The sequence below is a fragment of the Amblyomma maculatum genome, chromosome 11, assembly GCF_055883805.1.
Source record: "Amblyomma maculatum isolate TAMU_Amacu chromosome 11, ASM5588380v1, whole genome shotgun sequence".
Lineage (NCBI taxonomy): Eukaryota > Metazoa > Arthropoda > Arachnida > Ixodida > Ixodidae > Amblyomma > Amblyomma maculatum.
Window position 1 is genome coordinate 119313504 of NC_139354.1, and position 12485 is coordinate 119325988.

A 12485-nucleotide genomic window follows, 5' to 3' on the forward strand; every position below is an offset into this window, starting at 1 on the left:
CAGCGATAAAATACTGGTGGTTCTCGAGCACGGTCCAAATAATAGTCCTCGGAGGAAGGATCGAAGCGATTAGCAAAGTGCAGGCCGCTGGTGTTGTTGCGGAAGCAGTAACGCGCTGTGGTTGGAACGAGGGAGTAGAGCAGGGCCGCATGAGTCGTTCCGGTGCCCCCGGACAGTATGAGTGTGAGCGGTAGTACCCCAAGAAGTGAAGCGCTGGATTGGAGCTGCCTGCAGCGAACAGATGTCACAGGAAACTGCATTACGGCTCCCAACGTCCTCATGGCGAGAGAGTTCATCACGAACGATGTGGTGAATCATGTCGGCTAAATTCTGAGGCTCCTGAAAATGCTCAGGAGAATACAAGCTTGCAACCGTGGTCACATTAGTCAAACGGCTAAATTTCTTGGTTATGCGACAAAGCTTTAAAGCTTCGACCATGCGACAGTGCTTGATGATGGCCGTGGGAGGATACTGGCTAGTTTTGTGACAAAAAAATTATATACTTTCACAGCGATGCCCTTTACGAAAAGCCCAACCCTGTCTTCCTCAGACATGCGGGAATACACCGTTTTGCAAAGTTTTAGGACCTCTTTAATGTACGTCGTGCACGTTTCCCCAGGCACTTGCGCGCGCTTGAGTAAAGCCTGCTCAGCGCATTTTCGCTTTGCCGTGGTCTCCCTAAAACAACTAAAAATCTCCTCATCGAAGCGGTCCCAGATAGTTAAAGATATTTCATGATTCTCACACCATTGCAGTGCTGTGGAGGCCAAGAAGAAAACAACATTAGCCAGCTTGACTGTGGCCTCTCAACGATTGTACTTGCTCACCCGCTGGTAATTGGCAATCCACTCATCCACATCTTCGCCAGCCTAGCCAGAAAAGGTGCGCGGCTCACAGTAATGCTCCCAAGTGGGTGCCACTGGGCCTGGCTGCCGTGCGCCGCTGCCTTGGATCATGGTTACGGTCAAAGGGGGGAGTCCAGCTAGTGGCAGGTTCGAACGAGGTAGAGAAGAATCCGTGGTGACCATTGCAGCCCCTGCCTCCATACTGTTAAGGTTTATTTACAGAGCACTTCTTCCCCTCAGCCAGGTGCGTTAACCAACAGATGGTGAGCCTCTTCTTCCTCACACTTCCTCTTTTCTCTCTTAAGCGCTGCCTAACAATATATATTTCTTAAATTATATATTGGTATTATTTTAGTCGTCGATAAGAATATTGCTTACTGTAGCAAAATTCACTGTAATTTACGTGAAATTACAGAGCATTATCAGAAGACTTTTATAAAGAGTATGTAAAAGTCCAATAGCGTGTTCATCGCCAACAGAATGTGAGAGTAGTATCATGAATAAAATTGCATACGACTGGTTGTTTGCTTGGATAATGTAAGGTGATGTTTAAATTGGAAACTGTTCCACAGTATGTCGACTATATTCTTCTCTCACTTACCTGCACAAAATGTGCCGTCTTGTCCAATAATTGCCGAATGTAGAGTTCGAACAGGGGATAAATCCCAACAGTCGTGAGCACTTCCTTTCCATTTGTCCACTTTCCGCTGGAGGAAGAAGGTGTAAAAACTGGCCACATTGAGAGTTCAGCGTTCATAAGCTTCCGTTGCCATTCGTCCCGTTCATTTGTCTCGTTTGGAAAACCTGCCAGGTATACAGAGAAACAGCCAAATGTCAAAGCTGCAGGAGTGTACATATGAGTATGCCTGAAATCTAATATTCTGATCACCATAAAGTATGTTATTACTTGATACATAATGATAATTAATTTATTTCTTCACACGTGTTAGCAGCAACGATTGTATAAAAATTGAAGACTGCATCACTGAAGCAGACTGAATGAACGGGAAACCAAATTTTGCTTTTTATATTGTATGCTTTTATGCGATTTAATTAGCTTTCTTGACAGAAATATTTTGATAATTTTATACGCAAGCAGACGCAAGTAACATACCTAGACAGGTTCTGTATAATACTCCGGCTTTATGGGCCACGTTTTGATTTTCATCAGGTATGGTCATGCTTTCCAAGATATCTGCGGAGAAAAATCGTCGATATTTGAACATAGCATCTCTACTCAAATAGCCGGCTTTTCGTGTTGTCTATATAATGTTTTCTATCTATTGCAGCAAAACACTGCCTCATTGCCGCAGAAAAGGATAACATTGTGCAACTGTATCTATTCTTCTAGATGAAAATATACTTTCTCAGTGCAGTCTTAGGGGCACTGGGAAATAGGCTCATTATTCTTATAATTATTAGCCTACAAACCTCTTCTAACAAGGTGATATTTCAAAGTAACATAGACTACGCTCACATAGGTTTCAGGAAAAAAGGCTCATTCTAAAATTGCTTCCGTACAATGGTGTGTGCTTAAGCAAAATGAAATCTAGGCGAGAAGAAGCAATTAGTCTTAATGTGAATGTGAAAATCCGTGAGTGCTTTTCATGGAGCACAGAAGTTTGCAAATTTTGGATATAAAAAAGTTTACTACTAAGCTAGTAATTTTTGAATACTAAACAAAAGATCCTTCCCAATAGAACAGTTTATTACAATAGGAGAGGCACGAACAGAATATGTGGGTTATTTGTTTCGTACTTGTACTTTTAGCAATAATATTAGGAACAAAACTCTTTTGTTCATGTAATTTCACCATTGAGCGTACAGATACAGTGAAGACGTACTGACAAAAACAACGGTGTAAGTAATACAATTGCGTTTTGACTCTGAGAAAAGAAAATAAGATGCCAGTCTTTGAGCACTGTTAGGAACGTCAACATTATTTAAAGAAAAAGATAAATTTCGAAAGCACACATGCTGAAAGGCATGTGAGTGAAAGATTGTTCACTCCTTCATGCAAAAAAAAAAACGAGTGTATATACTGTAATGAGGCGGATTACGCAATTTGCGGGCAATATCTTTGCTCGCACTTAGCTGCTGCGAAGGCCAGCGTTGTTCAGAGAGAGCTCGAGCTTCAAGCTTCAACACATTCGTGCTCTTCGTAACCTTGTGCTCTTTGACATCTTCTTTTGCGCTTCCCGCTAGTGTCTCCAATTCCAAATATCTGTCTTACAACACCCTCGCGTGAAGACTCTCCCCTAGCGGATTACGCGCAAGACAAGATGGTGAGTTCGTAGTATGTTTTGACGCAGTCGGTGCGGAAACTTTTACGTCTTCAGCGGTGGTGATCTTCTGAACGCGTAATGAAATCAACAAGATAAATAACGGAAAAAGTTTGTTGAAGCACATGAGAATGGTTCTGTTATTTACTGAGAAGTAGCCACATCAAGGAGTCATGACGATAAGAAGGCAGGAGGCATGCAAAACCGGCACGGTTGCTATTCAAGTGGTCCTTCATTTCTTCATAGAAAGGTACTTCATCTCCAGGGTTTATCTAAATTCACGAGCAGAGAAATTTCAACTGCAGTTTTTTAATGAACTTACGGCGCTCGAGGTTCTATCGAGCTCTAGTCAGATGCTGGCTTTGGTTTTGAATGCAGAACCAAGAATAAAATTTTGAGAACTATGAGGCGTCTGTGCAAGCTATTTAGCTTCTATATGGCATCGTGAGGCTGCGGTTAGGGCTATCCTAGTTGAAGTCATGTAGAAAACTGACCCTGCCTCCGCAGCTTTCACTAGTTGTAGTAGTGTGGAAAAAAAACTATTGAGGCGCAACACTTAGGCGCTTAATAGATCGATGGCCTGCTGGATGAAAAGGCGCTATTCGTTTTCATCCTCAGCACCAAGCCAGTCCACCCAATTCCAGATAGTATGGTAGGAGATGGGAAGCAATCCTGATTGCACTGCAACCGGACATGAAAATAGGCAGTGTGAAAGGTTGGCATTAGGGGAAGGGCGGTTGGGGCATGATGAATCACGACGTAATTTGTAGAGATATGGCCGTGCAGGGGGTTATGAGTGTATTCAACTGTATTTGCCGAATGATATGAGCATCCCGAACGGAAAGATTAGGTTGCGGTCTAAGCGAGCAGCATTGTAATATTCCCTGATGGTGGTGCAAAGAAATAGTCTCGACTCGCCCTCCAAGGATCTTGGCCAGGGGATAAACGGTGCCCGGTTACGAGTTTCACTGGCGAGGTGGTTCGCCAGCTCATTGCCGTCAATCACCGATTGTCCAGGGATCCATCGGAGGAAGACGGGGCAGGGCTGTAGCGCAACAACTGGAGCCTCGAGCTCCGTGGACAGATGATGCGTTGGACTTTTAGATTGAATATCACGGATAGCAGCCCGGGAGTCAGTGTATATAATATACTGAGGCACCGGTGGGAGAGGGTCGGTGACGAGGGGTACAGTTCCTGGCCCTACGGGGCTTGGATGGGTAGGTCAACGCCGTTTGCGGCGGGGGCTAGCCTGCCTCTAAATTGTTATGTCTTGTAAGCCCACGACGCTGTTTCGACGCGCGTCTTTCTCACCTTCTATTTCTTCTCTATTTCCATCACTCATGTCATTCAAAGATTTCACTAGGAATCAATCTAAATTTCTACATACTAGTAATTACAGTCGCCACTATTCACGATAGGTAGAAGTTAGTTTCGTGCAATTATTTAAAGAATAATATTGTTACGAGTGGAATTCACGCACCGATGTGTAAAACCACTCTGAAATCGATGGGCGCCGCTTAGCCGCACAACTCAACACTGAGTGTCGTCTGCGTCCACACAGCCAGATACTTTTTTTTTCTCTTGCTGAATGCCAGCGTGGTACACCCCATAACATTACCCCCACCTCAAAAGCACTGTCCCGGTGCGTTCTAGTTAAAAGAAGTAGGGCGTGAATAATATGGCTTGAGTCTTGTCACGTGCACAATGTCGGAAGCTCGTGGTGCAGAAGACTTCGGGTTCAAAGGTTCGATTTCTTATGTGACGTCAGTGACTCGGCGCAAGAAACGGTAGGGGCCTGTGTAGCGTGGTAGAAGTTTTTCGCACAAGCCCACCCGGCGTGATGGAAGCCAGAGCAGAACAAGAGAGCCTGGGACGTAGTGCACGTCGCGATGGCGACTGTTATAACGGGATTGCTGGGAGCCTAGGAAGACAAAGAGTCTGTCGCGTGCAATGTGGCTAGCATCATTAGCGCGGAATATGGCATCACGAGCGTACGTACTAGCGGCGGCATCAGTAGTAGGTAGCTTTGTATCAAAGGGGATTAATGGGTGTCGGCCGAAGAGCAGGTAAAAGGGAGAGTAGCCAGCGGTATCATGACGAGAACAGTTATAAGCAAATGTTACAAAGGGTAGATTATTGTCCCAATCCCGATGGTCGCCGGAGACATATATTGATAACATATCTGTGAGTGTACAGTTGAGGCGTTTCATGAGGCCGTTGGTGTGAGGATGATAGGCGGTGGTAAATTTGTGGCGGACGGTGCATACACGAAGTAGCTCGTCAACCACTCTGGAAACGAAGCAGCAACCACGATCCGTGAGTAGTTCACGAGGGGCACCGTGTTGTAGTGTCACGTCGTGGAGGAGGAAATCAGCGACGTCTGTAGCGCAGCTAGTCGGGATCGTACGGGTAATGGCGTAACGCATAGCATAGTCGGTCGCTACTGCCATCCATTTGTTTCCCGACGCAGACAGGGAAGGGTTCAAGCAAATCAACACCAACACGAGAAAACGGGTCAGTTGGGATGGATATTGGCTGCAGGTCTCCTGAAGGCAATGCGGATGGTTTTTTCCGACGCTGGCAGAGCTCACATGCGGCCTCATAATTCTGAACTGAGCGATAGAGATCCGGCCAGTCAAAACGTCGACGCGGGCTGTCATACGTGCGGGACACGCCAAGCTGTCCAGCGGAGGGAGCTTCATGAAATTGTTCTTAGATGGTGGAGCGCAGATGTTTTCGAACGACGAGCAAGAGCTCAGCGCCATCAGGTCGCATATTGCGGCGTTGTAGTGCGTAACCTTGGAGTACGAACACAGCGAGGGCGGGATGAGACTGGCCGGTAGTCAGACGGTCAATGATAGACCGGAGTGCGCAGTCCAAGCGCTGTTAGTCGGCTATGTGGGGAAAGGTCCGATAAAGACAGGACACATGCGTCAATTCCACAGTCCGCAGAGCTGGGAGGATCTACAGGGTGGCGGGACAAGCAGTCTGCATTTTGGTGAAGTCTACCAGACTTATAAACCACGGAAAAGGTGTGTTCTTGCAGCCTTAACGCCCAGCATCCCAATCGTTCAGTAGGGTCTTTGAGTGTAGATAGCCAGCATAAGGCACGGTGGTCCGTGATAACAGTAAAGAGTCAGCAAAACAAATAATGGCGAAATTTTGCAATAGCCCAAAGATGCGCTAGGCCCTCCCTATTTGTGATAGAGTAAGTTTGCTCTGCCCTAGATAGCAGGCGGCTTGCATACGCACTCTGGTGCGGTCGTGGTGTCGCTGAGCAAGGATAGCTCCGATAGCCGTGACCACTGTCGTCAGTGCGGAGTTCGGTAGGAACCGAAGGGTTGAAATGGGCCAGGGCGGGTGGATTGGTGAGAGCAGCGACAGGTTGACAGAAAGCTACCGCTTGGCCAGGGTCCCAATAGAAAGGTGTACTTTTTTTTCAGTAGGGTGGTGAGAGGGCGAGCAAGGGCTGTGAAGTTATGGACGAAGCGACGAAAATGCGAACACTAGCCAAGAAAACTTCGAACATCACTAGATGAGCGTGGTATGGGAAAAGTACGAATGGCGCGAATCTTATCGGGGTCAGGCTGAACACCAGCAGCATTCACTAAGTGGCCAAGAACTTTGATTTCCCGATGGCCGAAACAGCATTTCTTGGAGTATAGTTGAAGGCCGGCGCGGCGGAATAGCTCGAGAATGGTAGAAATGCACGAGAGGTGGCGTTCAAAAGTGGAGGAGAAAAGAATGACGTCATCTAAGTGACAAAGACAAGTCGTCCACTTCAAGCCGCGCAGCAAAGAGTCCATCATCTGTTCGAAAGTTGCAGGGGCATTACATAGGCCTAATGGCATGACTTTAAATTGGTAGAGGCCGTCAGGAGTGATAAATGCCGTTTTTTCGCGGTCTCCTTTATCGACGGAAGAAGCAGGCGATGTAGAAGAAGTGAAGCAGTAGCAGAAGAAACGGAGAGCCGTCAGGTCCGTGCGCCACACGTGCGAAGAAGCTGGCGGCGAGTATACCGCGCGCCGCTAATCATGCGGCGTATGCGAAACGTGCCGCAGTTTACGATGTCAAGCTTTCGCTTCATTGGATTGGTAAAACGTTTATTTGGGGCCTGCAGTAGAACGCGCGCTCGCGCGCTCTCGCTCCGGACGGGGCCTACGTCGTCCTCTAGTCACCGGCCGCGCGGCCTGGGTCCCTGCTCGCCGTGGCCGGCTCGCTGGTTCCCGGCCGGGCCAGCGCCTTGATGACCTGCTGGACGGCCCAGAGTTGTTCCTCTTGATTGTCGCTCCCTGCGGCTGCTTCAAGTCACGGCGGGATCCTCCCAGACTTAGCTTCTTCCTGGTACTTGTTGCAATTCCACAGAATGTGTGCGAAGCCGGCCGCCTCCGTTCGGCAGACTCTGCATTTGTCTGTCCGGTGCGTCTCGGGATACATTCTCTGCATTATCGATGGGCTGGGGAGTGAGCCTGTCTGTAGCTGTCTGAATACAACGGCTTGCTCTCGACTGAACCCCGAGCAAGGGAATGGAAGAGGTCTGTGAGCTAGACGGAACGCCTTGGTTATTTCGTTGTAGTCGGTCATTCGGTCCTTGGTGCTGAACCACAGCCGCCAATCGACCGAGGTGCGGTCCGTTAGCGCGCGCGCCTCGGCGTGTGCCGTCTCGTTGTGTTTGGCGTTGCGGTTTGACGCCTCGCCCGCGTGCGCCGGGAACCACATGATTCTCACTTGTCTGCTGCCATCGTCGTTCTTGGTTGCCTGCAGTATGCGCACCGCTTCCTTCGCTATCCTGCCTTTGGCGTAATTTCTCACCGCCTGCCTCGAGTCACATAGCACTGTGTGGCAGTCGCGGTCGACGATGACCAGGGCGATGGCCACCTCATCCGCTTGCTCTGCCTTGGTGCATCTCGTGCTGGCGGTCGTGCGAACGGTGCCGGTCGCGTCGACGACGACCGTCGTGAAGCCGTGTATCTTGGCGTACTCAGCCGCATCAGCGTAGCGTGCGTGTGTGTCGGCCGCGTCCTGATCTATCACCGCCTTGGCTCTCGCTGCTCTCCTCCCTTTGTTATACTCCGGGTGCATGTTCTTCGGTACCGAGTCCACTCTGATGTTGTGCCTGATCTCATCGAGGACGGGGAGCTGCGTCTGCTCCTTGCCTTGATATCTAATTCCCAGGTTGCCCAGGATTTTGGGGCCGGCCTTGGTCGTAGACAGTCTTTCGAGTTGTGCGGCGCGTTGGGCCTCCGCGATCTCCTCCAGCGTGTTGTGCACCCCCAGCTGCAGGAGGCGTTTGGTGCTCGTTGTTTCGAACAGTCCCACTGCCGTCTTATAGACTCTGCGGATGAGTATATCTATCTTGTTTCTCTCGCTCTTCTTCCACTTGTGGCAGGCCGCCACGTACGCTACGTGACATATGACGAACGAGCGGATCAGTCTGATCAGGCTCTCTTCCCTCATTCCACTTTTCTTGTTCGTGATCCGTTTGAGTAGTCTCGTGGCGTTCGCCGCTTTTGCAATGAGCCGGGTGACGGTCTCGCCGTTTCTGCCGCGCGTCTCGATCGTCATTCCCAACACTCTGATCTTGTCGACTCTTGGGATCGTGTTTCCCTCTCTGGTCTTGACTTTGCCTCGTACTCTCTCGGGCTGCTGTTGGGTTTGCGGTGCTTGACAGGCGGGCAGACGAGGAGCTCCGACTTGCTCAGCAAGCATTTGAGCCCCGTTCCGTCGAGTTGGTCTTCGATCGCATCAACGGCCGCCTGTAGGGTGGATTCGATGTGGGCATCGCTGCCCCCTTCCACCCACAGCGTTATGTCGTTCACGTATATCGTATGTCGGACTTCCTTGATGTTCCTGAGCCTTTCGGCCACTCCTATCATCACAAAATTGAAAACCACCGGCGAGATGACCGATCCCGGAGGTGTGCCTGTGCTCAGGTCCCCCGCTCTGAGCTCGGCCGTTCTGTCCGTGAGAACGTCTTTGATGTAATTGTATGATCTCTCTCGCATGTTGAGTTTCGAGACTTGGAATAGTATCACCGAGTGCTTCACCTTGTCGAAGGCGCTCTGAAGGTCGAGCCCCAGTACTGCTTTGTTGTTGCCGGTGTTGCCGTCGATGATCTGGTGCTTTAGTTGTATCATGGAGTCTTGGGTACTCAGATGCTGCCTGAAGCCAATGATCGTTTCCGGGTAGAGGTCTTCTTTCTCGAGGTATTCTTGCCACCTGTTCAGCAGGACTCGCTTCAAAAATAATTTCTCCAATCTGTATAAAACGATGTGCAAAGCAGGCGACCAGCCGGTTGCGATAGGGATATGGACATGGAAAAGTCCTAACGGGGAGACTAAAAATGAAATTGACTTCATACTGCGTTCAACCCCTGCCATTATGCAAGATGTAGAACTAATCGGGAAAGTGCGATGCAGTGACGACAGGATGGCGAGGTCTCGAATTAGTCTAAATCTGAAGAAGGAAAGCAACAGATTAGTAAGAAAGAAGTGCATCAACGAATTAGCGGTGAGGGAGAGGGCAGAAGAGTTCAGGATACCGCTACAGAATAGATATTCAGCTCTAAGTGAGGATGGCGACATTACCCTAAAAGAAATTGACAATATTTTCAGAGATATCATTACTGAGTGCGCTGTAGAAGTAGGCGGTCAAACAGTTAGAGAGGATACCGGTGAGCTGTCTCAGGAGGCGAAAGATTTGATTAAGAAACGCTAGAGTATGAAAGCTTCTAATCTAAGAGACCGGATAGAATTGGCAGAGATATCAAAGCTAATCAATAAGCACAAAGTGGCCGATATAAGGAAGTATAAGATGCAGAAAATTGAGCATGCTGTACACAATGGGGAAAGCCTTAAAGTGGTGACGAAATTGGGCATAGGCAAAAATCAGATGTATGCGCTAAGGGACAAGGCGGGCAACGTCATTATGAATATGGACAAGACTGTCAATGTAGCCGAGGATCGAGGCCTATACTAATCTCTATAGCAGCCAAAGTAGTCAGGACCGTAATGAGATTGGCGGCAGAGAAAACCAAACAGTCGTTCCACCAATGACGAAGGACGAAGCAATAGAAACTATGAAAAGGTGGAAAGCAGCTGGAGAGGATCAGATAAGTATAGATTTGTTGAAGGACGGAGAGAATCTCGTGCTAGAAAAACTGGCCACCCTGTATACGCAGTGCCTAGTGTCATCGATGGTACTGGAACCATGGAAGATAGCAACCATTATCCTCATTCATAAGAAAGGGGACGCTAAGGACCTTAAAAATTACAGACCAATCGGTTTACTGTCTGGTGCGATCAATTTGTTTGATTTTTGGGGTTTAACGTCCCAAAGCGACTCAGGCTATGCGAGACGCTGTCTGTTACGTATAAGGTATTTACTAAGGTAATCGCTAATCGAATCAGGACAACCTTTGACTGCAATCAAGCGAAGAATGAAGCAGGTTTTCGGAAACGGTACACTACTGTCGATCATATCCATACCATCAACCTGGTGATAGATAAATTCTTGGAATATAACCAGCCCTCATACATAGCAGTCATTGATTACGAAAAAGCATATGACTCAGGAGAAACCTCGGCGGTGATGCAGGCATTGCGAAAGCAGGGAGTAGACGAACCGTATGTGAAACTCCTGATATATATATATATATATATATATATATATCGAAGACGGAAATTCGGGCAATCTTGGGGCTGACGGGATGCTACAATCACTACATACCTAACTATTCAGCTTTGGCTAGCCCTCTGACCGACGCTCTACGCTGGACAGAACCGACAAATGTAATCTGAGACGAACAAAAGGAAGCCTCCTTCTTAAACCTAAAGGCTGTGCTGATTAGCCGTCCGGTATTGCGAGCTCCAGACTACGACCGAAAATTCACGGTCCAGTGTGATGCAAGTGATCGAGGGCTAGGTGCTGTTCTATGCCAGAGGGATGACGATGGTAATGAGCACCCCGTGCTCTACCTGAGCAGAAAACTGAGCTCTAGAGAGAGGGCTTATTGCTCGGCAGAGAAAGAGTGCGCTTGCAGTGTATGGGCCATTCAAAAATTGCAGTGCTATTTTGGAGGGGCCAAATTCACTGTAGAGACGGACCATTGTCCCCTGGCTTGGCTGCAAACTGCGACATCGAAGAACAGTCGCCTTCTGAGGTGGAGCTTGATTTTAGAGGAGTACAATTTTGAAATAAGATACAAACAGGGGAAGTTAAATGGGAATGCGGACGCGCTTAGCCGCTGTTTATAAGCGGTCCGAGGTGCTCCTCACCATATATCCAAATTGATACTAAGGTTCTTGTTTGTTTGTGCGCTTGTATATATGTGACTATGTAAAGTAGCACGTTTGGTTTTCTAGGCATACGTGGGTCCTGAGCGTCTTGAGTGTGGGCTTTTCTCGGACAACGATGGCAGCTTTCTTTTGACCTGGTCTCTTCAGACGGGAGCCAAGTGCTTGCTTAGACGTGTGGTTGAGTTTCGGAGAGAGCTCAAGCAATTTGGCCTACGACAATCAAGACAACGCGACAAGTGACAGCGAGCTTCAAGCGTTTATGTGCAGGCGGCCATTAAGTCATCTCTTCATGCAGCAGCTGCGACTGCTGCCCTCCGTCACTCTTCTGGCGGGGGATGAGGCTGTTGTGACCGTGCATGGTCCGCGCTTGCGCGCACTATTGTGCGCCTATGGGCATGGTATTGATACATGCTGTTTGTGCAAGGGCTCTAAGTGAGCCTGTTGACATGAATATTTTTGTGTGAGCATGCTTTGCCTTGTCGTGACCCTACAACTGCCAAGTTGGCCCTGTCAAGGTAACGTCAAGAAAAATGCAAAGAAACGTCGCCCTGTAAGAAATAGCCGGAAGTGCTTTTGCTCAATTTTTCACCCTTCCCGTCGAGAGGCGCTATTGTCAAGTGAGGAATGCCTATTGTCCAGTGACACGTCCGATGACGTACAGGAGAAGAAAGGAGCTTGAGGATTACGGCCATTAGAGGATTTCCCTTGAATGCAGGAAACAGTTGCAATTGCCGGAAAGGGACAATGCTGGGAGCAGTATTCGTGGCGCTATCGTACACTTGGGTTTCTGAGAAGGAAATCCACTTGCCGGAACCAACATAGCGGATCTTTGCAGAAGAATCGAAATTTACCTCTTCGCCGTTCCCAAGCTCTACCCCACAAGCGACCACGCCCGACGAAACAATACTGGACCAGTCAATGCATCAGACCATCAGTGCAGTGATGTGTTCGATTGGTTGCCGATATCGGATGGGTGTGCCCTGGAACTGATTGGTCAGCATCTTCTGAGAGGGGCTGGACATAGGGGATTTAAGGACGTTGCAGAGCACGAAATGACGCTC

General features: G+C 48.5%; 1 pseudogene; it reads right to left on the reverse strand.

Annotated features, from left to right (window-relative positions):
- Nucleotides 1-7297: 7297 nt before the first annotated feature.
- LOC146174858 (uncharacterized) lies at nucleotides 7298-9132 on the reverse strand (annotated as a pseudogene).
- Between the last annotated feature and the right edge of the window lie 3353 nt (nucleotides 9133-12485).